The sequence below is a fragment of the Ambystoma mexicanum genome, chromosome 5p, assembly GCF_040938575.1.
Source record: "Ambystoma mexicanum isolate Mex_15411 chromosome 5p, UKY_AmexF1_1, whole genome shotgun sequence".
Taxonomy (NCBI): Eukaryota; Metazoa; Chordata; class Amphibia; order Caudata; family Ambystomatidae; genus Ambystoma; species Ambystoma mexicanum.
In genome coordinates this window covers 543,974,730-543,997,304 of record NC_090930.1, presented here as the reverse complement: position 1 = coordinate 543,997,304, position 22,575 = coordinate 543,974,730, and positions in this window count along the sequence as shown.

Sequence of the window (22,575 nt, the reverse complement as noted above, 5' to 3'; positions counted from 1 at the left end):
AGTAGGAATCCTAATTCGGCTATTGCGTATACGTGTGGGGATGCCCCACCTCCCTCTGGATTGGTTCACGTAACGTATCCAATCCCAGCGGGGCCATTAGACACGTACCCTGTGAAAAGGGGAGTGTACGAAGAAGAGAGGGACTGACACCTCCCTCAGGATTGGTTCGCGAAGCGTGTCCAATCCCAGCATGGCCCTTGGACATACACCCTGTGGGGAGTGTGTGAGAGCCAGTCCAATTAATCACGTGAAACAGTGCCGTGCAAGGGGGGGAGAGAGAGAGAGAGAGCACCTCCCAGTCGCGCAAAACGAAGCCGCGCTCCTCGAGGAAATCTGCACCCAGCTGCAGCTCGTGAGTATGTGGCTGGCACATCTCCTGTGTGTCGCATGAATGAAACGACAAATAAATGGAGGTGTGCAGGCAGCCAAAGCTGGCTGGACCAAATAACCAAAACCTGCGGTATAAACGCTGCATGCAGGAAAAACATCAGTAGATGTGCTAAACCAGGTGTAAGGCCTCTAGGTGTTAAGAGACATAAAATCCACATAGATCAGAGCACCATATTCACACCTGAACTATACACCCGGGGGATGGAGTAAATACAGGCACTGCAGATCTCCGCAGAAGAAGATTCACAGTACCCCCGAGCGAACTAGGATCCTCACAGATCTCCAAATGACAATGGCCGCAAAAGGGGGCAAGGTAAATGGTAAGCGGGCCACACTTGAAACATGCTTCAAGCCTAGCACCCCGGCTGGACAAAGCAGAGAACAAAATGAAGGAGCAGTCGCAGACCCAGGACGCCCCCAAACCTGGTAACCAACAGATCATGGAAGCGATTGCGGTACTGCAATCCACGTTAGAGGGAAAAATAGACGCTGTAGCAATACATGTAGCACTGTTGCGCCAAGATGTCCGCTCAATTGCAGAACGCACAAGAAAGCTGGAGGAACAAGTGAAAGAAAACACTGAAGCAAGGGCGCAGACAACAAAAGACGTAGATGTCCTCATGCAAAAGGTGAAGCTACTGGAAGACAGGGCAGAGGAAGCAGGAACAACATACGTATAGTGGGCCTGCCAGAAGGAATTGAGGGAGTCGACACTACCACCTGCATGGAAAATCTACTGCTACAGGAAATAGGTGTGGGAGAACTCTCACAGGGGTTCACGATCGAGAGGGCGCATCGCTCCCTCATTAGAAGACCGCCCCTGGGCGCCCCACACAGGCCAATGATTGCTAAAGTGCTTAACTATAGAGACAGAGAAAAGATACTAATTTTCTCCAGGGCGAGGCGAACACTACAAAGAGATTCTGCTAAGGTTGCTATCTACCCCAACTATACATTTCAAGTACAGAAGCGGAGAGCGCAGTTCATCAGACTTTGAAAAGCAGGTTTTTATATCTATAATGGCAAGTCCCTTTTCTTTGAATCGCCTGAGGAAGCGCACAAATGGATGGACATGACACAGCTACCCGATGTACTGGAGACTGTCCAAGGACTGGGGCAAAAGTGAACGGAGCGGATCGAGGCGGCGGCCCAATACAACAATCAAGCAACCGAGTAATGATGTGGAACATTAAGCTGTTTAAGGGGACTATGTAATATAATTGCTATACATGATGTGTGTATGGTGCAGGAGCAGAAGGAGTACTGAGGACATCCAGGAGAGGGAGCGCCAATGCATTACCTTTACCCCCCCTCTTATGTAGTTGAGGACTGAGTTATTGGAGCCTGCCTGTAGGGCACCAGGAAACTGGTCGCACGACCAAGTGGAATGGAGCGGAAACGGGATTATCCCAGCATGCAAATAGTGGGAATAGTTATGTTTGAAGTGGGGTATGTGGGAGTGGGGGGGTGGAGGGACAATAAGGGGGAGCGTGTCACGATTGATAGTAGATTGCATCAAACTCTTACTTAGGCTGGCCACAGGATGGTGGCCTCACTAGCCTTCCAGCATGGGCAATGATGGCTAATACAGTCAAAATCATGACCTGGAATGTTAGAGGTCTGAATAGCTATGTGAAACGGAAAAGGGTGAGCATGTATATCCGAAGAAACAAAGCTGGGACAGCGCTCCTACAGGAAACACACCTGGATGGGCAGAAGCAGAAGAACTTGGAAAGGGTTTGGGGGGGGGGTGATGGTGGGCTCAACATACTCGACATATGCAGGGGGGGGTCCTTATTTGGATAGCGCCCAATATACAATTTGACAGTGAAAACTGATAACAAAGGCAGGATGGCAATGCTACATGGGCTACTAGAGAACCGGGAGGTTTGTGTGGTGAACACCTATGCCTCTAATCATGACGCCACAGTGTTCTTCATATCACTGCACGCAAGATTGGGCCCATAAAGAAGTGGCACTTTGATCTGGGGAGGGGACTTTAATTGTACAATGGACCCAGCTCTGGATAGGTCAGATATTAAGCATAAGCGGCCATCCCCCCCAGCTAAGGTATAGAACTCACTAGTGGATCACTTCAATTTATGCGACCTGTGGAGGACTGAACATGGAGGAACGAGAGGGTATTCTTATTGTTCTGCGCCACATAGTGTGTATACTAGAATAGACTATGGGCCTCATTACGACCCTGGCGGTACGGAGTGAACGGCGCCGTAAAAGGTGTCTGCGCTGTTCGCTCTGTACCGCCGCATTACGAGTTCCCCTCGCGGGACACGGTAAGCACGCCTGGGAAAATCAGGCGTGCTTACCGGGTCCCGCGAGGGGAAGAGGGAGCAAACAACGGGCCATCTCGTAATGGCCCGTTGTTTGCTCCCTCTCCCATTCAGCCCTATGGGGGTTGAAATGGGAATGGGGAAGGACCGTGTCCGGGTCCTTGGAGGGAGGAATTACCGGGCCTTCCGAACTCGGAATGGCCCGGTAAGTCCTCATTCCGAGGACCCGGACCCAGACGCGATTTCGGCGGCAGCCATGCCGCCAATAGCGGCATGGTTACCGCCGAACTCGTAATGAGGGCGTATAGGTTTACAGGCAAGGAAAGCGGATCTGATTTCTCGGAAACAGAATACCTAGATAGGATATTGTCGGACCACTCACCGTTTGTGGCGAGATGGAGGGTATCTGCCCCCAGACCGCCGATACCGACGTGGAAACTGCAAAGTGAAGCGTTGCTGGACAACGCATTCGCGTACCACGTCAGGAGGAACACAGTGGAATATATAGAAGTGAATGAAGGTAGCGTACAGAAAGTAGGAACAGTCAGGGAAGCATACAAAGTGGTCATCAGGGGAGTGATGATAGTGGAATCAGATGGAGTGCAGAAGGTCCTGATAAAGGAATTGGAGGAGATGGAGAGGAAATTGAAGAAGCGGGAAGGGGAGGCCCTGGTAGGACAGGAGCATTTAGATGAGATGATAGAACTGAAGCAAACTGGTCTAGCACAATGGGACAGGCAGGGGAAGTTTAATTATGCAAAGTTCTTGGAGAGAAGTCACGCACAAGTGGATAAACCGGGGAGGACATGGGCATGGTTGTGTAAGCGCGAGACCACTAGGCCTCCAATTTGCGCTATTAAGAACGCAGAGATGAATGAAGTGGGCATGCAGGCATAGATAAATGGGGTGTTCTCTGATTATTACAAGGCATTATATGTGGCTCCCCAAGAGCTGCACTGATGAAGATATTCAGGACTTCCTCGCCCAGATAGACCTACGCAAATTAAATGACCCCCAGACAGATTTACTAGAGGCCCCCATAACAACGGATGAGGTGGTGGTCACTATTAGATCACTGCCTACGGGGAAGGCACCGGGGACGGACGTGCTCCCCAGCAAGTGTTATAAGGCATATGTTGACATATTGGCACCATTGTTGGCCAAAGTGTATAATGAGTTGTTTACGGACAGCACACTGCCCGCAAGCATGAGAGAAGCCCCGATAGTGCCACTGCTCAAATCTGGTAAAGAGAGCACGGACTGTGGGTCCTACAGGCTCCCTGTCCCTATTAAATCAGGATGGTAAAATCCTGACAGCCATCTTGGCAAGCAGACTCTGGCGGGTGATACACAAGCTGATCCATCCTGTATGCACCCGGAAGAGGCATCATTTGAGACGGCTCCACCACGTGATACATTGCACGGCAGACATGCCCACACAGTGGGTGATCACCTCTCTAGATGCTACAAAGGGCTTCGATTCAGTGAACCTGGACTGGTTGTATGCAATGATGAGCAGGATGGGGATTGGACCGATATTTATGAGATGGGTACGCTTGACATACACAAAACCAATGACCAGGGTCAGGACGGGTAGTGTATACTCAGTGGCATGTTATCTATATAGAGGCACTAGATCAGGGTACCCATTGTCCCCGATGTTATACATTCTGGCAGCAGAACCCATGGCAACGTATCTGAGGCAGGAATACGGAGATGTGGGCATAGACATAGATGGGATAAGACATGTGATATCCACGTATACGGATAATGTGTTGTTATATGTGAGAGACCCCGAGGTGAATCTGCCATACATACTAGAGGAGTTTGACAACTCCAGCAGGTTCACAGGCATCAAGATTAATAAAACAAAATCATGCCTGTTCCCGCTGGCGGCCACCGCACAGATAGAGGAGGGAAGCTTGCCAGCCTACCCTCTGCCATGGAGCAGAACTTCTTTTATATACCTGGGTATAAATATACAACGAGACCCCCTCCAGGAACACGAAGAGAACACAGCATGGGACAAGGCAGGACTAGTTGCGACAATGGGGTTCTGGAGTAAGCGGTTATTGTCAGTGATGGGGAGGGCGGAACTGTTAAAAATGGTGGCATTGCCACAACTAATGCATTGTTTCTGAAATGTCCCATATTACTTACTGGGGTGCTTCTTCCGTGAACTGGAGAAACTATGGAGGGGATTTGTGGGGCAGGACGGGAGGAACAGGGTAGCCCTAAACACACTGCAGAGGCCGTATGACCGGGGAGGTTTACAGGTACCGAACTTTGAACTGTATTTCCTGGCGTGCCAATTACAACACGTGGTGAAATGTATAGCTGATGAGCCCACAATAGAGACAGCTCTGCTACAGCCCACACTGAAACAACGACACTTGAGAGACCTGCTTTGGGCTCCTACAAGGGAATTGGAAAAGCACTGCTACTTGGTGAAATTGGGCGCCCGAATTTGGCACCGGGCATGCAGGGTCATGGGAGTTACGGTCCCACACTCGCCGCAGACACCGATAGTGGTGATACTGGGAGGAAGGGAAAGGGACAGGACCGTGATAGAATCAAGATGGGAGATGAGGGGAGTGGCCACGGTGGGAGACCTGAGGGAGGAGGGGAGGTGGAAGACATCTGATAAATCGCAAGAGGATACTGGGATACAGGCTGGGCAGTTCTTGTTGTACAACACAGTGCTAGGACTGCTATGCAGAAGATGTCCGAATGTCAAGTAAGGGGATATTGAAAATGAGGATATTGAGATGTTGCTTACAGCTGTGGAAGGCAGACATGCACTGCCTAGAATATACAAGGTATTGCTGGGTTACACTGCACGGGTTGAACTGACATACAAGAGTAAATGGGAGAGGGAATTGCAAAAGGAGTTTGAGGATAAAGAGTGGAGACAAATAAAAGGTATCATAGGTCGGCGTCCCGAAATGCGAGACTACAGTTGATAAAAATGTACATAGTGCAAAAGGCATTCCTTACGCCTGCTGTTATCTCCACATTCTAAGGGGCTGAGAAACAAGTGTGCCCCAAATACAAGGGGGAGGAGGCTGGGCTTGCACACATGTTTTGGGGTATCAGGCATCCCCAAAACATGTGTGCAAGCCCAGCCTTCTTCCAGAACAAGGGTTCTGGAAGAAGGAAGCAGCCAAAGTAGCTTGAGGAGGTTTCGAATTAGATATTAAGACACTAGGGGCTTGCATGCTGGGGCAATACAAGAAGAATGTGAAAGACAAACCACTAAAGAAGCTTAAAGATCCGATTTATATTTTGACTAAGCGTAGCATAGCCATGGGATGGAAAGCTGTGAGAGATCCAAGCATAGACAGATGGTGGAAAGAGCTGGAAAAGTGGTGTACAGCTGAAACAGGGGTATGGGAGAAGGCACTCAAAATGCAAAATACGGAGATTGGGATAGACATGCAAAGATGGATAACGCTAACAGTGACACTGTTTGCAAATGTTGTAGAGACAGACGATGTGCAACAATTTGTGGAGGCAGATGCAGTAATTGAAATTGATTGACAAAATAAAAGTGAAGGCTGCGCGGTTGGGAGATGTTTTTTTGGGAGTCATAGAGTTTAGTGGTTTGAAATAATGTCAGAGCCTGTTGCTCTGCGTGGTTATTATTGTTATGTAATGTAAAATTCAATAAAAATTCTTATAAAAAAAAGGATTTATATTAGCCTCCTTATTTTTCAATGTGTATGTACATTCTTTCTCCCTAGAATTTTGCATGTTGATTGGGGGCAGAATATGTGTGTTCTAACATATGCTGATGATGTGGAGCTGATTGCAAGAACGTGAAGGGCCCTAATATCACTGGCTAAGAGAATAATATGAGTGCAATGGACTTAAAACTGAATGTTAAAAAAAATAATAATAAATCAAGGGTTATGTGCGTTAGCAGACCAAAAAGATCTCTGAATTCCATAATGGTCATAGGTAAGAAAATGCAATGGGTAACAGCTTTTGGATATTTGGGTGTGACCCTGTCCTGGGAATTTATTTGGCTCCAACATAGTACTGACTAGGCTATACTAAAGTAGCACAGGTAAATGGAGCTATGCTAAGATATGGCACAAAACCAGGTGGCCTTCCAGCAGAGCATGTACTTCGCATTTATAAGACAAAATCTCTCTCAATGGCAACCTTTGGATCAGGTGGTCTGGGGCTATAATAAGCCAACAAAATACAGATTAAAGAAAATAATTGTGTGCATGCAATAATGTGTTTATTCCAGAGTTCTCTGATCTACCCACTGCATCGTGAATGAGGCCTGAATTAAACGGAGTGCCAGATAGCAGTGCACCCGCAAACATATTGGTCATGCCTGTTGAAAAACAAACATCTTTTCCTAACACAATTGTTGGAACAAGATGATATGAAATCTGATGTCCGTCTAGTTGTGTGCTGCTCAATTATATTAAAGGTTAACTAGCAAATCTGGCCCTTGAGGTTTTATACTGGAAGCCAGATAGGATTAGGAACATTAATTGCAGAGAGATTGCACGAGGGCTCTTCATCTAGGACCAGTCTTAGAGAATCTGAAGAAGCAAGCAAGCAGTGTGTACAATATTACCTTGCGCATAAAATACAACTAAATATGGAAAAATATCTGAATTTTAATAACAATCATAGAGAGCTATTTTACTGTGCCTTAGGACAAATATGCTCCACCTAGCAGACGCAGGGTGATTTTTGGGTACAGCCATGCTTCAAAATGATAGGTGTTTCTTTAAGGGTGTATCAGTAGATGATCTATTCCATTTCTTCAAGTGTTGCCCTGTCCATTTACATTTTATAAGGAAATATCTTGTTCCCATGGTTAAAAGATGGGGGTTGAGCAAGCTCACATAGCCTTATCTCATATATTAGCTCTACCTGATACGCCCTCAACATTTTCAGTTTACTTTTATATTGAGCATTCCTTGGAAAGAAGAAATGACATTTTGGAATTGTCCTAAATTTGGATGTATTTTTCTATCGTCAGTGAAATATAATTTTCTAATTTTAAGGACATAGATTTTTAAGAGTATGATATTGGAATTTTAAGATGCTTTTTTTTAGAATTTCAGGTATTGTTACTATGAATGATTAGGTCTGGTTCTGACTTTGAGGTAATCAAATCTATTAATCATGGCCCCTATATCCAGCAAACTATTCTTAAAAAGTCTGATTAGTCAGTAAAGGCCCGGGCTACAGGATGCAAATATTTGACCTTCATTTAACACCTATTGAAACCCGGCATAGATGGAGAAAAAGCTGATGCTTCCTAACATTGGCAAAATCACAAATGAAGCGTATACTTTACAAAACGCCTCAATTATTGTATGCAGGGACTTAAATTCCTCCTGTGGGACTGAAAAGGCCGCAATCCAGGGCAGCATTAGAACACCCTGCCTTAATTCTCTTCGGAGAGGCAAATTGTGGAACTTGCTCGATCTCCACCTTTTAAATGTTTATTTTTAAAAGAACAAGCAGTGCAATCCAACCTGGCAGCGAGGGCTCCAATCTTCTGTGATAGACTTTGTTTTTGTAATACAAGATTTTATTGATCTAATATCTTTTGAAGTACCATCTCAGGCAAATGATCAAACCTGCTTAAAATGTCCTGGCTGGGAGAGCAGGCAAGGCCTGCCGTACTTGCCCCAATAAAAGTAGAATGAACAAATAACAGATCCAGGCTTAAGATGTCGAAACAAGACATCGAAAAAGTTGAGTCGGGTGCTAGTGAGAAACTCCACAACTGGAACTTCTAGAGAGTTTAATCTGAGAGTAGACCATGTGCCGCTGCTGGTCCCATACCAGGTTCAGACTGCAACATTTGTGGAGCAGAAACAAGGTCACCATCACGACCACGACAAAGAGGTTGCGGCCAACAGAGGGCCCCAAGGAAGGACTTGGCCATGTTGAAGCAAGCACAACCCACCGCAGCTCAGGAAGCTGTGAATAGACCAAAGAACATCTATAACAACTGGTTAAGGGGACACAGGAAAGAGATGATCCAGGGAGATGCCCAGATGACTGAGAGCTTTAGAACAAAAAAAATGCATCTGCCATTTGGACCATCATATTCTCGACGGGAGCCTGCAAGAATCTTCCACTGATGAATGGAGTAGCAGAAAATACGTGCCTTATTCTCGACTCTCTTCGCAGAACAGCATATAGTGGAAGAGTTCACATATGTGCGACTGCTCTGGACCCTGGAATATGACTCAGACGATCTGATCACTCTGATAACTCAGTCAAAACCTTCCCAAGCTCTGGGTCCAGATGGCCTTTCAAACATAATACTCAAAGAAAACCCAGAACAATGGGCTTTGATCCTGGACCAGATTGTGAGAGGGGTCTTGCAATCACAATGTGTACCAAATTCCTGGCGGGAGGCAATTGTGTTGCCAATTTTTAAGAGTGGTGACAGAGGCGACCCCAATAACTATCGCCCAATTGCACTACTTGATGTATTAGGTCAACTATGCCACTCTGCTGCTCCGGAGACTGTGCAAGTGGGTAAAGACTGGAGGCCTACAAGATCCTTTTCAATCCGTTTTTACTAAAGGACTGGGGACCGCCCTACCAATCATGCTTCTATCTCTCCTGATGAGCAGAGCTCAAGAAAAGAATCAGAAGACTTATATTGCATTTGTCGACCTAGCAAAGGCTTTTGATGGAATCAGTAGGAAACGCCTATGGAACATAACTCTTAACATGTAGCTGCCCAGAGGATTTGGTTGATCAGATAAAACCTTTTCATACAAACTGGTCCTGCAGAATCGATTAAATGTCACTGGTCTTTTAAGTGAGAAGATTGCAATAGGCCGAGGAGTCAAGCAGGGGTGCTCCTTGGCACCAACATGATTTAATCTCTATATTGCAGACTTGGCTGCTGCTATGGATAATGTTAGGTGTTTTCCCCCCCAAATTGGTGGGGTAAAAGTCAACCGGCTCTATAGCAATTGAACATAGCCCAATACTGCTCCTGTACATTGATGGCTATTCAGTATAATTCTCAATAGACCACCATCCATGTGATCAGTGAAAAGATACATTCATCATTGCAGATAATGCTGTGCTCCTCCCTTCCTTATTGACATTTATCCATATGGCTCTTACTCCGCTTTGCCTTGGCATGTTCCTACAAAGACCAGGTATAAAAAAAAAAAAAGACATATGTGATCCGCACGGATATCAAGAGTGGCTGCAACATCAGTTTCAAAACTGCAATTCAGGTGGATTCGTACATATCTGATATTGACGATGATATGTCAATACACGGGAGAGGAAGTGTTCATCGAGAAAATGTTTTCTTCACTACCACAATGGCTAGGTAAATTAAACAATAGTCAGATAACACCACACATATAGGAGAAGATCAAGCCAGTGGCACTACAGTATTGCAGCATGTATTTAAACATTGATCAACAAGTCAAGAATTATAAACTCTAATGGATTAAGACATCATAGAGCTTGCAAATGGGCCTACACTGTGGATCTCCCCTATTGTGCCAGTCCCAAAGAAAGGGCCAGAAAATGGCTTCCACATATGCCTATGTAACTCACCATGCTGACGCGCCCCGTCTCTCACTACCCCACTAGGTGGGGCAGCTTGGCCTTAACTGACAAACAGGAAATCGGTGGTGCATGAGTCTGGGGGAACACTTTTATAACTGGTTGAGGGTTCAAGGGTGTTGGTCACCCAAGTACTTCCGATGCCAGGTACTAATTCCATCTTGTCACTTTCATTGATATGGTAGGAACATCTATCTACATAAGCTATGGGCATTCACTTACAGGTGTTTTCCTCATACACATTATGAAGAGGAGCTAGATATGCCTTCATGTGATCAGTTGTTTTTAAATCTTTGGGCCTCATTACAAGTACATCGGTCCGGAGTTAACGCCGCCGGTAAAACCATACCGGCACCGTTACCGCGTCCGCCCAATCATGACCTGCGGCCCCGAAAATAGCACCACCCCAACCGCCACCGCGGAGTTAAGGGTCCCGTAAAGTCCGCCTGCACGGAAACCCCCACCGTTTTCGGCTATACGAAACACTGCGAGCATCACAACTAGCACGGACATGGAAACACCACCTGAAAAATGGCGTTAAAACCGTGATCACGGTGGCGGTACCGCCACCACTGCGAACAGGACGTTAAACAGTGCCTGCTGAACTGAATCAGGGCACAGGTGCACCAAATCAGCCCAGCTGGACCCAGCAGCTCACTGGAAGCCTACAAAAGGGCCACACCCAGCCCAACACAGAACCATTCAGGCAGCAGCTATAGTAGCACTGGGACTGGGCCTACTCAACCAACAGGCACCACTGCACATGATGGCAGTAATGGTGCAGAGGAGGAGGCGCAGGCGGCAACCAGCTAACCCTACACCTATGGCAAACCCCATTGTCCAGCCAACACAACCCCGCAGGCAGCCTGCAATACCACGCATCAGGGCCTCACCCTGGGACCTTACCCCAGGACAGATCCACACACTATACCGGCTGGACTGTCCAACAATCCTGTACATCACCACCATGATTGAGGACAACATCAGCAGCCACATAGACACCCCCACCGCCACCCCTCCCCCCCTCCTGAAGGTTGTGTCTGTACTGCATTTCCTTGGCACTGGCACCTATCAACACACGGTTGGTGAGCTGCACGGCATATCACAACCCTGTTTCTCAAAAATCCTGGTACAGGTACTGGATGCCCTGTTGCGCCATGTGTCGGAACAGATAGCCCTACCCCGTACCCTCCCTGAGGTCATTGCCACCAAGTTGGCCTTCCATGGCATAGCAGGCATGCCAAATTGCATAGGTGCAGTTGACTGCACCCACATTGAGCTGACAGTACCACGTGCAATTGAGATGGTGTTCCGCAATAGAAAACAGTATCACTCGCTGAATGTACAGATGGTATGTGATGCCACGCAACTGATAACACACTGCTGCGCACGTTTCCCAGGCTCAACCCATGACTCAATGGTACTGCGGAATTCCACGTTGCCACGGTACATGGAACGCTATGGCGGACAAAGCACATGGCTATTGGGTGAGTACAGCTGCCAATGCTCCAACCCTGTTGAAGTGGTGTGTGTGTGTCCAGGACAATGAGCAATATGAGTGTGCTGCTGTGAATGCACATGCATCACCCCCCTGCCATCAACTGAATAGACAGCGGATCCTAAACATCACAAAGCAACACATGAAGGGCACCACAGTGTGCCCATACACACCCTGCCACATGACACACACAGCCGACACTATCACTGTCCCATACACCTTGTGCCACTGCAATCACCCACCCACAAATGGAACACTGCCCTCCCAGTGCACATGATGCCTGTACATGAGACGTCCTGCATCGACTACTTCATCACAGTGGAGTGACTCTGCCATGTGTGCACATCACTGCACAATGCCATACTCACAATCAAATTTCACCCGCAGGGCAGAGTACACATGCACATCAATGCGTAGGTCAATGTCCAGTTGGCAACGTCCTCTGTGATGGCCAAAAAACACTACCAACCACTGCATGGCAGATATGCATGAATGAACAATGACACAAGATAGCACATTATCAGATGAAGACATGATACCACTAACACTGACATGTCCCCCCATCTACATCCCATGTAGGTGATGCTGGATATGCACTCACGCCATGGATGATGACACCTGTATGGAGGCCAAGGAACTGGCATGAAGAGGCGTATAACAGGGGACATTTCCGCACACGTGGCATGATTGAGAGGACATTCGGACTGCTGAAGGCCCGGTTCCGCTGTTTGAGCAGATCTGGCAGATCACTGCTGTACAGCCCAGTGAAGACGGGTAAAATCACGCTCGTATGTGCCATGCCGCACAATCTCTGCCTGCGCAGGAACAGCCCAATGCCCCCAGATGCAGATGAAGATGGAGATGGGGATGGAGATGGGGATGGAGATGGGGATGGGGATGGAGATGGAGATGGGGATGGGGATGGGATGGCACCACCTCCTCCTGGGGGTCCACTAGATGGCCAAAGAGCACAGGTTGAACTGATTCGCATTTACTTTTGAGACACAGCACATTCACAGCAATGAATGGATATGGTGATGCCAATAAATGAATTGTTGTACTGCAAATGAAATGATGATCGATGTCCACTCATGTATGTTTTGTTTTTAAATGATATATTGATGAATTAACAACAGGAAGGAGGTGCAATGGTTAGGGAAGCTGTACACCCGTGCCCACCCATCACCCAAATGTACCCACCCCCAACCAGGAGCCAATGTTCTAACCCCCCAAACAACCTCCCCTACCACCCAAACCCCAATGTTCTAACCCCCCAAACAACCCCCCCAACCCAAACGTACCCACCCCTCACACCCTTCAAGTCCACATGTGTCCTGCAGCGCCCCACACACATGCCATCACTTCCGTGTGCGCTTCTGTGTCTGTGCATCCTTGCCCGAGAGCCCTGTTAGCCGACTCGAGCGCCTCCTTGGACTGGCATTAGTGGAGCTGGATGAGGTGGTGGTATTGGATGGCACAGAATCAGGAATAGATGGCATATGTGCAATATTTGCCTGTTGGCCAATCAACATGGACTCTATGAGCCTGGAGGTGTTGTCATTGCCCTCCCGCACATGGCGTGCCAGGGTGACTATAGTGCTGGCAAAGCATCCAATGGACCTTGAGAGGCGACGTACTGACGTGCTGTAGCACTCCCTCTGCAGCCTTGATTCCTCAAGCTGCCTCTCCACCAGCTGGGTGAGGGTAGCCTGCTGCTCCTCCATCCGCTGCATGCAGGAATTTAGCTCTGCCATTGATGGGGTGGGTGACCTCATGGGACCTCGGAGTGATGTGGGGCTGAACTCCAGCTGATGGAAGGATTCCAGGTCATCCAATGTGGGCATCTCCCCCTGTGGGCCAGTATCAGACTGCTCTGGCGGGGCACTGTTGTCACTACAGGCCACCTCCTCTGCAGTGCAGCTGCCTTCTGTGGTGGTTTGGGTGGGCATGATGGGTGCCCGTGGCACCTGTGTTGCGTCAGGCAGCGTGGAGACGGTGGGGATGTCGGTGATGGTGGCCGGCACATGTGTTGCAGTTGCTACTGGGGGCAGGGATGCCAAACTGCTGGCAGCATCCTCCTGTGCAGGGGCGGTGGCTTGGATACATGCCAGTTCTGATTGCCTGGGCTGTTGTGCAGTATCACTGTCACTTGATACGGCTGTGGGGACACAGAGGACATGTAATTAGCTATGTGGTGGTGCCTGATGGGTGCATCACATGCATCATACAGGTTGATCATTTAATAGTGGCAGTTACATGCATCTGCTTGTTGGGGGTATGCATTGTAGTGATATTGGTTGCCATATGGATCATGATGGGTCCTTTGGCTCAGTCATGCACTGCCTGGGGGGGGGGGGATGTTAATGGGTCCTATGGCCCAGTCATGCACTGCCTGGGGGGGTGTTAATGGGTCCTTTGGCCGAGTCATGCACTGCCTGGGGGGGGGTTGTTAATGGGTCCTTTGACCCAGTCATGCACTGCCTGGGGGGGGGGGGTTGTTAATGGGTCCTTTGTCCCAGTCATGCACTGCCTGGGGGGGGTTGTTAATGGGTCCTTTGGCCCAGTCATGCACTGCCTGTGGGGGGGGGGGTTGTTAATGGGTCCTTTGGCCCAGTCATGCACTGCCTGTGGGGGGGGGGGGGTTGTTAATGGGTCCTTTGTCCCAGTCATGCCATCAACATATACTCATATGGCATTCATGTTTTTCCACTTACCAGCATCTGCAGGTGGGCTCACTCCTGCCTCAGCCTCCCCGATCCCATGGATGCCCTCAAGGTAGAGGACACTGCTGCAACGCTCTTCCCATGCTTGCAGCCTCAGTGGGGAAGGGGATCCTCCACCTGTCCCATTGCTGCGTTGGCGGTGTGTGGAGATCAGGTTCCGAACCCTCAGCCTGAGGTCGTCCCACCGCTTGTGGCCGTCCTTTACACTCCTCACAGTCACACCCACAGCGGTGCACTTGCGTGCTGCTCCCGCCCACACTTCCTTCCTCCGCTGCTGTGTGGCGCGCCGTTGATCGGCACTGAACAGCATCTCTGCATGCTCCACTATGTGCTCCACCAGAACAGTTAGCTCCGGCTCACTAAAGTGCTGTTTGCGCTACATCTGGGCTGGAATCCTGGCAAACAAGTTGGTGGTCCCTTTTGCCTTCTCACAGTGTGGATTCTGCTTGTGCTGACTCTGGATGGCAACGGATTGTGCTTTATATGATGGCCGCCTCTCTGTTTCCTGTTTTGGCGGTCACGGTATTTCCGGTTCCGTGTCCGTGGCGACGGTGGCAGACACGGGTTTTGCGCTACTTGTGGCAGTGCTATGTCCATTTCCGTGGCTTTTTACGTGATGGCGGTAACAACGTTTCCGCGTTCGTGTGGTGCGCGCGACCGACAGCACGTAATCGGACGGTCTTTCCGCAACCTTGCGGATGCGGAAACTTTGTTACCGCCGTCACGGAATCACCGCGGTCCAGACCTGACAGGTTGAAATGAGGCCCTTTATCTTTTAAGCAGTTATCACCGACACATTCATGCAGGTTGACTAATCCTTGGGCCATCTGACTCTTTATTTGGACCTTTATGATCTCTACAGTGTAGCCTTGCAGAAAAAAATCCAAGCAGTATCCCTTGAATTGTAGACATTGCAGTCCGTATCCAGTCACTCTGCAGATATTGTAGAGGCTGGTGCGAGGTATCCACAATAGTATATTTCCCATGGATAAACAGATGTTATTTTTTCAATGCTCATACCGTTGCAAGGAGTACTTTTACACTCTCATTAAATGTTACTTCGGCAGTTGATAATGTCTTTAAATTACCATATTCACCTGTTCCTGCTTCTCATACAAGACTGCAGTTAAACAGGTGTAGAAAATTCCTATTTCTATGAAGAACTAAAAACTCTTTGGGCCTCATTACGAGTTGCCCGGTAAAAGCGGGTTCATTACCGGCATGCTGGAATGAGCGGGTCCGTGCTCGTATAAACCCGCTAACAGCAGGTGATTACGAGTGTGCGAGCACACGCATTCCCCCATGCCGGTAGTGGCAATACCGCCATGCCGGTAAAGGGCCACCAACCCCCCTATACCGGCATTGCGGGGCCCGCCCATAGCGTTACCGCCTCATAACAACCCCTAAATACCGGCACGGTAATACCGGCACGGTATTACCGTGTTCGCCAAAAACGGACCCGGAAATTACGTCATCGCGCAGGAACGGGAAATGGGCCAGCGGCCATCTTTAAAAACACAATCCATTGTCATCCTCCACAACCACCAGTTCTTTCGTGTTGTTCTGTGGCAGGATAGAAGCAGGATGTCCAAGGCTACCAAGAATGCGACCCAAAGGAAGAGAAAACAGCGTTTTTCAGACGCTGAACTAAGCATGCTTGCTGACACCCTGGCCCAGCATGCGGACACGATCAGGAGCACTGACAGGAAGCATGCGGCCCAAACCAAAAAAAAAGAAGTCTGGCAGGAGGTTGCACAGAGGGTGGCAGCAGTGGGAACCACCCCGAGGAGTGTGCGTGACTGTAGGAAGCGGTGGGATGACCTCTGCCTCAGGGTGAGGAAGATCCTGGCGGATAACTGGAGGGCCGCAATGGCGACAGGCGGGGGCCCACACTCCCCAGTGAAGTTGACGGCATGGGAGGAGACCGCCAGTACCTTCATTGACCCTGAATCCATCGAGGGATTTGGAGACCAGGAGGCGGACGCTGCATCATCCACAGAAGAAGGTGAGTGACCCATCACATCCATGTAGGCTAAACCATGATGTGGCACAAGTGATGTGGAAGTGAGACTAGGCAAGGCAATGCATGTCCCAGGCCCACATTAACATATCCAATCAAGAATGTGTGGCACACCCTGCAACACACACATGCTGAGGGCCAATCCCAATGCCAACACAAGTGCAACATGACCCAACAGTGCCCATGGAACTCACCACACAGACACCATACCAATGCCATGCCACCAGCCATGCATTAATTGCCCACATGCCCCCTCAGAACACCAAATGCCACACCCCAGAAATAATTTGATGCATGAATGTATGAACATATCGCAGCGCAATACATCATAGCTGCCATGTGACACAATCACTGATGACCTGCATCTCTTCTATCCCCCAGGCACCAATGAGGAAGATGGAATGCAGGACAGGGGTGCAAGTTCATCCACTGCACGGCAAGGGACCAGGGCCACCGCCACCCCCAGCCCAAGAAACTGCCCAGAGCAACAGGCAGTGTGCCACACCGGGCAGTAACCCTGCAGGAGACACCTGCAGCCACAGTACAGCAGCAGCCACCCACAACAGTGGGAGGAGTTTCCATTCCCGCTCTGCCAGCCACCGCGGACGTTGTGGATACAGAAGTGGAGAATGAGGGTGACATCATGTCCGGCACACCCACCCCAAGCCCAATTACCAGCCTACCCCACCCTACAGAGGCCGAGAGCATGGACGATCCCTGCCTCCACGACTCGGACCTTGGAGACTCAGACATAGCCCTCTTTGAGGAGGACTGTGCCCTGGACGTGGGCCCCGTGCAGGTGCCATCCTCCACCCTGCCTACCACCACCCTGCCATCCACCACCCTGCCTACCACCACCCCAACCACCAGTACTCCTGCAGCCAATGACTCCTTCGAGGCTCACCTGTCAAGGGTTGAGGCCCGACAGGAGTCGATGCTCGAACTCATGCAGCAACAAATATCCAACGGGAATGACTCCATGAGTGCCATTGCCACAGCCATTGCAGCCAACACTGCTGCTGTTGGGCAGGGCACTTACACAGGCCCTGCTTGCGAATCTACCTCAAACGCAGTGCCCACACCCTGGGGCAGGCATGGGACTGATCATCGACACCTCCACTGCCACAACCCCTTCTACCTCGGCCCAATCGAGCCCCGTGCGGTTGACGCAGAGGAGTGCACAGCGCTTGACCATGGCACCCCCGGATCCCAAAATTGCTAAGAAATAGAGTGGGCAGACAATGACATTTTGAAAATGTACGTTGGTGAAGGGACCAGTGTTTGTTGGACATATGGGGACATTTGGGTTTTGTAGGGTGAGTGAGGGAGTTGGGAATTTTTGGGGTTTGTAGGGTGGGTGAGGGAGTTTACTTGGGTATTTTTGGGGTTTGTAGGGTGGGTGAGGGAGTTTACTTGGATATTTTTGGGGTTTGTAGGGTGGGTGAGGGTGTTCACTGGGGGTTGAGAGGGGATTTTGTTCACATTATCACGTGTCTGGAAAATACACCCGTCGTGTGCAAGAAAATCATTGGCTGGACATACTTATTTTTGTGCATATACATTTAATCTGTGATGGTGTACAGTGGGGCAATTCTAACAAAACAAGTGTGCATGTCCACATGCAGACAGTGTGTCACAGGCACATTACATTTATGGTCCCTGCGTTTCAAAAGTATTTGTCAATTAGTGCTTGGCGTACAGCATGGCCATACCGTGCATCACGTACTGGCAGGGGGGCTCCTTCGCCTCTGTCTCCATCCCCTTCATCCTCACCCGGTCCATGCATGTCAATGTGAGGTGGCAGTGGTACATTCCTTCGGACGCACATGTGCAGCATGACACAGGCCATGGTGATCTTCGCCACTTTCTCAGGCCTATATAGGAGTGCCCCATCAGACCTGCTTAGGCAGCTGAAACGCGCCTTTGACAGGCCAAAGGTCTGCTCAATCACAACACGGCTACGAGTGTGCACACGATTGTACTCCTCTTCATGGCTGTTCTGCGGCTTCCGCACAGGGGTAAGTAGCCACGGCCTCAAGAGATATCCTCCATTACCTGCAAGCAGATACAAATAGGTGTGTGTCACTCTGAACTGCCACCTTCAGGGAGCACAATCATGGCAGCAGCTATTTGGTTTGGGCATGCACATGTCCCTGTACGTGTACAAAATAGTCACCTAGATGCAATGTATACTGTAATGAGTTGTGGTACACTGGATGGGGTTCAATAGATGATGCAGGGTGTAATCATGCATGCTCTGGCAGATGTGCTGTGGTAGTGCAAAAATGTTTGGCCTCCAAATCATGCTTTATATTCTTTACTATGCATGGTCACACTAGCCGCATTGCCACTGTTGCCATCCTATTCAGTCATGCATTGCTTGCCATCACCATGGTGCCCTGGTTGTGCTTCTTACTTGTTGTCATCCATATGCAATATTTGTGATATGTGGCCCAGTGATGTGTTATGCTCCGTTTGGCTGGTTCAGGTGAGGAGTGTTTAGCTCTGCATGCATTCTCCACTCACTGGCTAGTGTCACCCAGGGGCACTATCCCCCCCACTGGCTAGTGCCACCCAGGTGCACTATTCCCCCCCCACCTTTCCCATCCAGGTGCACTATTCCCCCCCCTTTACCACCCGGGTGCAGTAGGCCCCCCCTTCTGCATCCGCACACATCAGTACCCCACAGCATGGCCATGGCCCTGTTGTGCAACTCACCGAGCAGCCAGGCACGTGGTCCAGCATGTTGCTCCATGTGACGGGGTAGCGTGGAGTTGCGCAGTACCATGGCATCATGTGTGGATCCATGAAATCGAGTGCAGCAATGTGTGATGATCTTGCTGGAGTCACATACCATTTGCACATTGATGAAGTGGTATTGCTTGCGATTGCGGTACACCGCCTCTATGGCATGGGGGACTACCAATTCCACATGGGTGCAGTCGATGGCACCAACACAATTGGGCATGCCTACCAGTGCATGGAAGCCTACTTTGGTTTCGGCTATCTCCTGGGCAGTCCGTGGTAGGGATATATGGGTGCTTGTGTGCTTCAGGAGGGCATCCAGCACTTGGTTCGGCATGCGTGAGAATAGTGGTTGTGATATGCCATGCAGCTGGCCCACTGTGTGTTGGTAGGTGCCTGTGGCCAGGAAGTGTAGCACAGACACCACCTTTAGTAGAAGAGGGATGGCAGTGCGTATTTCTACTGGCTGGCTGGCAATGTCATTCTGTATCATGTCCACTATGGTGGTGATGGTGTCACGGTCCAACCGGTACAGGGTGTGGATCTGCTCAGGGGTTAGGTTGAATGGGCTGGGTCTGGTGCGAGGGATTGGTGGCTGCCTACGAGGCACTGGTGGCTGCGCTGGTGGTAATTGCTGGGCCTGTCTCACCCTCCTCCTCCTGCGTCTCCTCTGTGCTGCCTGTTCTTGATGCTGTAGTTGTTGATGTTGTTGCGGTTGTTGCTGTAGTTGTAGCAGTATAGGCATGTCCTCCAGCGCCATGATTGCAACTGCTAGTGGTAGCATTTTGGTGTAGGAAGGCGTGTGGTGTGTAGGTGTGCTCCTTTTGTACTGGGCCTCTCTACATTGCCTACACCTCTGGGGGGGTGGTGGTGTGTGGGTGTGCTCAGTTTATACTGGCACAGCCTCCATTGACTCCACCTGTGGGGATTGTGTGCACTTGTGGCAGCTGCCTTGTATCCTGCTTGCTGTTTGTGGGTGGTCCGCGATGCCTGTATGGCCGGCATCATGCAACCCGCGATTACCGGCTTCGCGATGCCGGTATTTGCATGTATGCGTGGGTTGGAATTACCCCCTATTACCGGCATGCCAGTATTTGCTCCCTGAAGGGACGCGTGTACGCGCCTATGCCGCTATTAGCGGCACCGTTGTTTAGTGTGCCGCTACTACCGGGTTTGTGGGTTGGAATGCAACAGGACGGTAAACGATGCCGGTATTAACATACCGGCATCGTTTTTGCCTTACCGGCATACCTCGTAATGAGGCCCTTTGTCTTTAATGGGACAAGCCAAGCAGCTTTCGAAAGAATGTTTTTTAATTGTTAAACAGGGTCTGTTTGTGAGTCTTCCCACTCCCACTTCACTCCTGCCTTTAATAGGTGGACTGAAGGCTGAATGGTCCCTGTGTAATTCCCTAAGAAGGTACGACTGGTGGTTTTACGGATTTCCTATTCCCTGTTTGCTCGGTTGTTGATAGTTCCTCTCCTCTTTTTTTTCTAATTCTTTGTTCCATGTTTTAAAGAGTCTAGAGTCGTTTTTGCGGCCCGATCTTTGGTACTATGTTTTACTTCTATGGGATAATTGTTAGGGCAGGGACATGTTTTTGGCACCCTACATACTTCTTCGATGCTGTGCAAGGTTTTTAGCTGTTTACTTGCATCTGCAAAACTCAGAGGTTTCTACAGTCATTGTAATCGTAAGTTTACATATCTGAAGAACTGCTCTTTGCAGGTATGGGGGTAAACTATTTATCAACTTTTCTAATGCTAGGGATTCCAATACTTCCGGAAGGGTATGAATTTGGGCTTCCAGTTCTTCCAGGGTTTCTCCTGGACTAATCTTAATTTCACAGAACGAGTTTGGATAACAAATGTCCGTTTGTCCTACCCTCTGTAATAAGCCTTGTTTAATCTCATTGAATGATGTAGATCTGAGTGGGCCGAGGGTCTGATAGGCACCTGCAACTCTCCCTTCAGTACATGGGCCAAATAGCAAGTCTTGAGATCATCACCCCAATGGGACTGTTGTGCCAGACACTAGAAATTTAAGAAAACCTTTCCTAAATCCACTACGTCTTGGTAGGCATGTACAATTCCATTGGATAGGATCGGTCTTTGTTGGGCCACAACTACCCTTTCTAACCTTTCTTGGAACAGATTCTCTGCCTGGATTTGGTGATCTGCGAGGCATTGCAAGAGGGTCTCCAGGGTGGCCATTTTATCTTTTATTATTTATCCTCTGTATCTACTCCTGGGGAAGGTCTCAACTTTATTTCCCCAAATAGAAACATCTCTTCCACAATCTTCCACAATCTTTTTCCCGATTCCTCAATAATCTGGTCTGGGGTCCCAAGATAGAAACATCTCCTCCTCCAATTTCTTGATGAATTCCCCTTTACTTAGTGGGCTACCCAAGTCTGCCCGTGCGGTCCCTATTAGGTCAGGAAGACTTGCTTCTGTCTCTTTTCCAAAGGAAGAACCAAATAGAGTTTTCTCTGTACTGATGAGGGATCTTTTCCAGGGGAAGAACCAAAGAGAGTTTTCTCTGTACTAATGAGAGTAGATCTTTTCAGGTTCAGTTTTATTCCTAGGGAACCTATTGGCAGAGGATTTTCCTTTGATATTACTATCAGATTCAGCTTGCAATTGGGGCCAGTGGAATACTCAGAGCTAGGGGCATCCCTTAAATAAGAGTATCTGTTGACAAACTGGTATTCAAAGTTCTTTTAGGATGGTACTTTTAATGGTAGAGACTTGTTCCTCTGGGGAAACCCTGAGTTGAAATGTGTTCCAGTGAAGCTCTTTTATAGTTAGTATCATGGGAAGATCATAGGGTAAAGACAAGAGGAAGAAAGTTATTGAAAGAATCTGAGGAGACCTCTTAACGGTGAAAACGAACTTATTACTAGCCCCCTTAGATTCAAGCATCTAAGGGTTCCAAGTTTGTATCAACCAGTTCAATATCCCAACCCTGGCACCATATGTAAGTGATCAGAAGGAAGAGACTGACACAGGAGTAGCATATTGGTTGGCATAAACTTTTATTCATCAAAATGAAAACGAGAAACCTAACTTTCCCCAATACTAAGAGGGGTGTCCATGCCTCAAATAAAACTAAGGATTCTGTCAGGATGTCTGTCCAAAGTAAATAGTCCACCGTCCTGTGTCCAAAACCTATTTCCACCCCTTACACTAACTAAAGCTGGTACCACTGTTCTTGGTCCAGGAGAATGGCTCCCTTCTCCTGGACAGTGAGTTACAGTTCATGTGGGTAAGGGAACCGTTGCCTGAGGGAATGACTCCCTGCCACAGTTTGCAGTTCTTT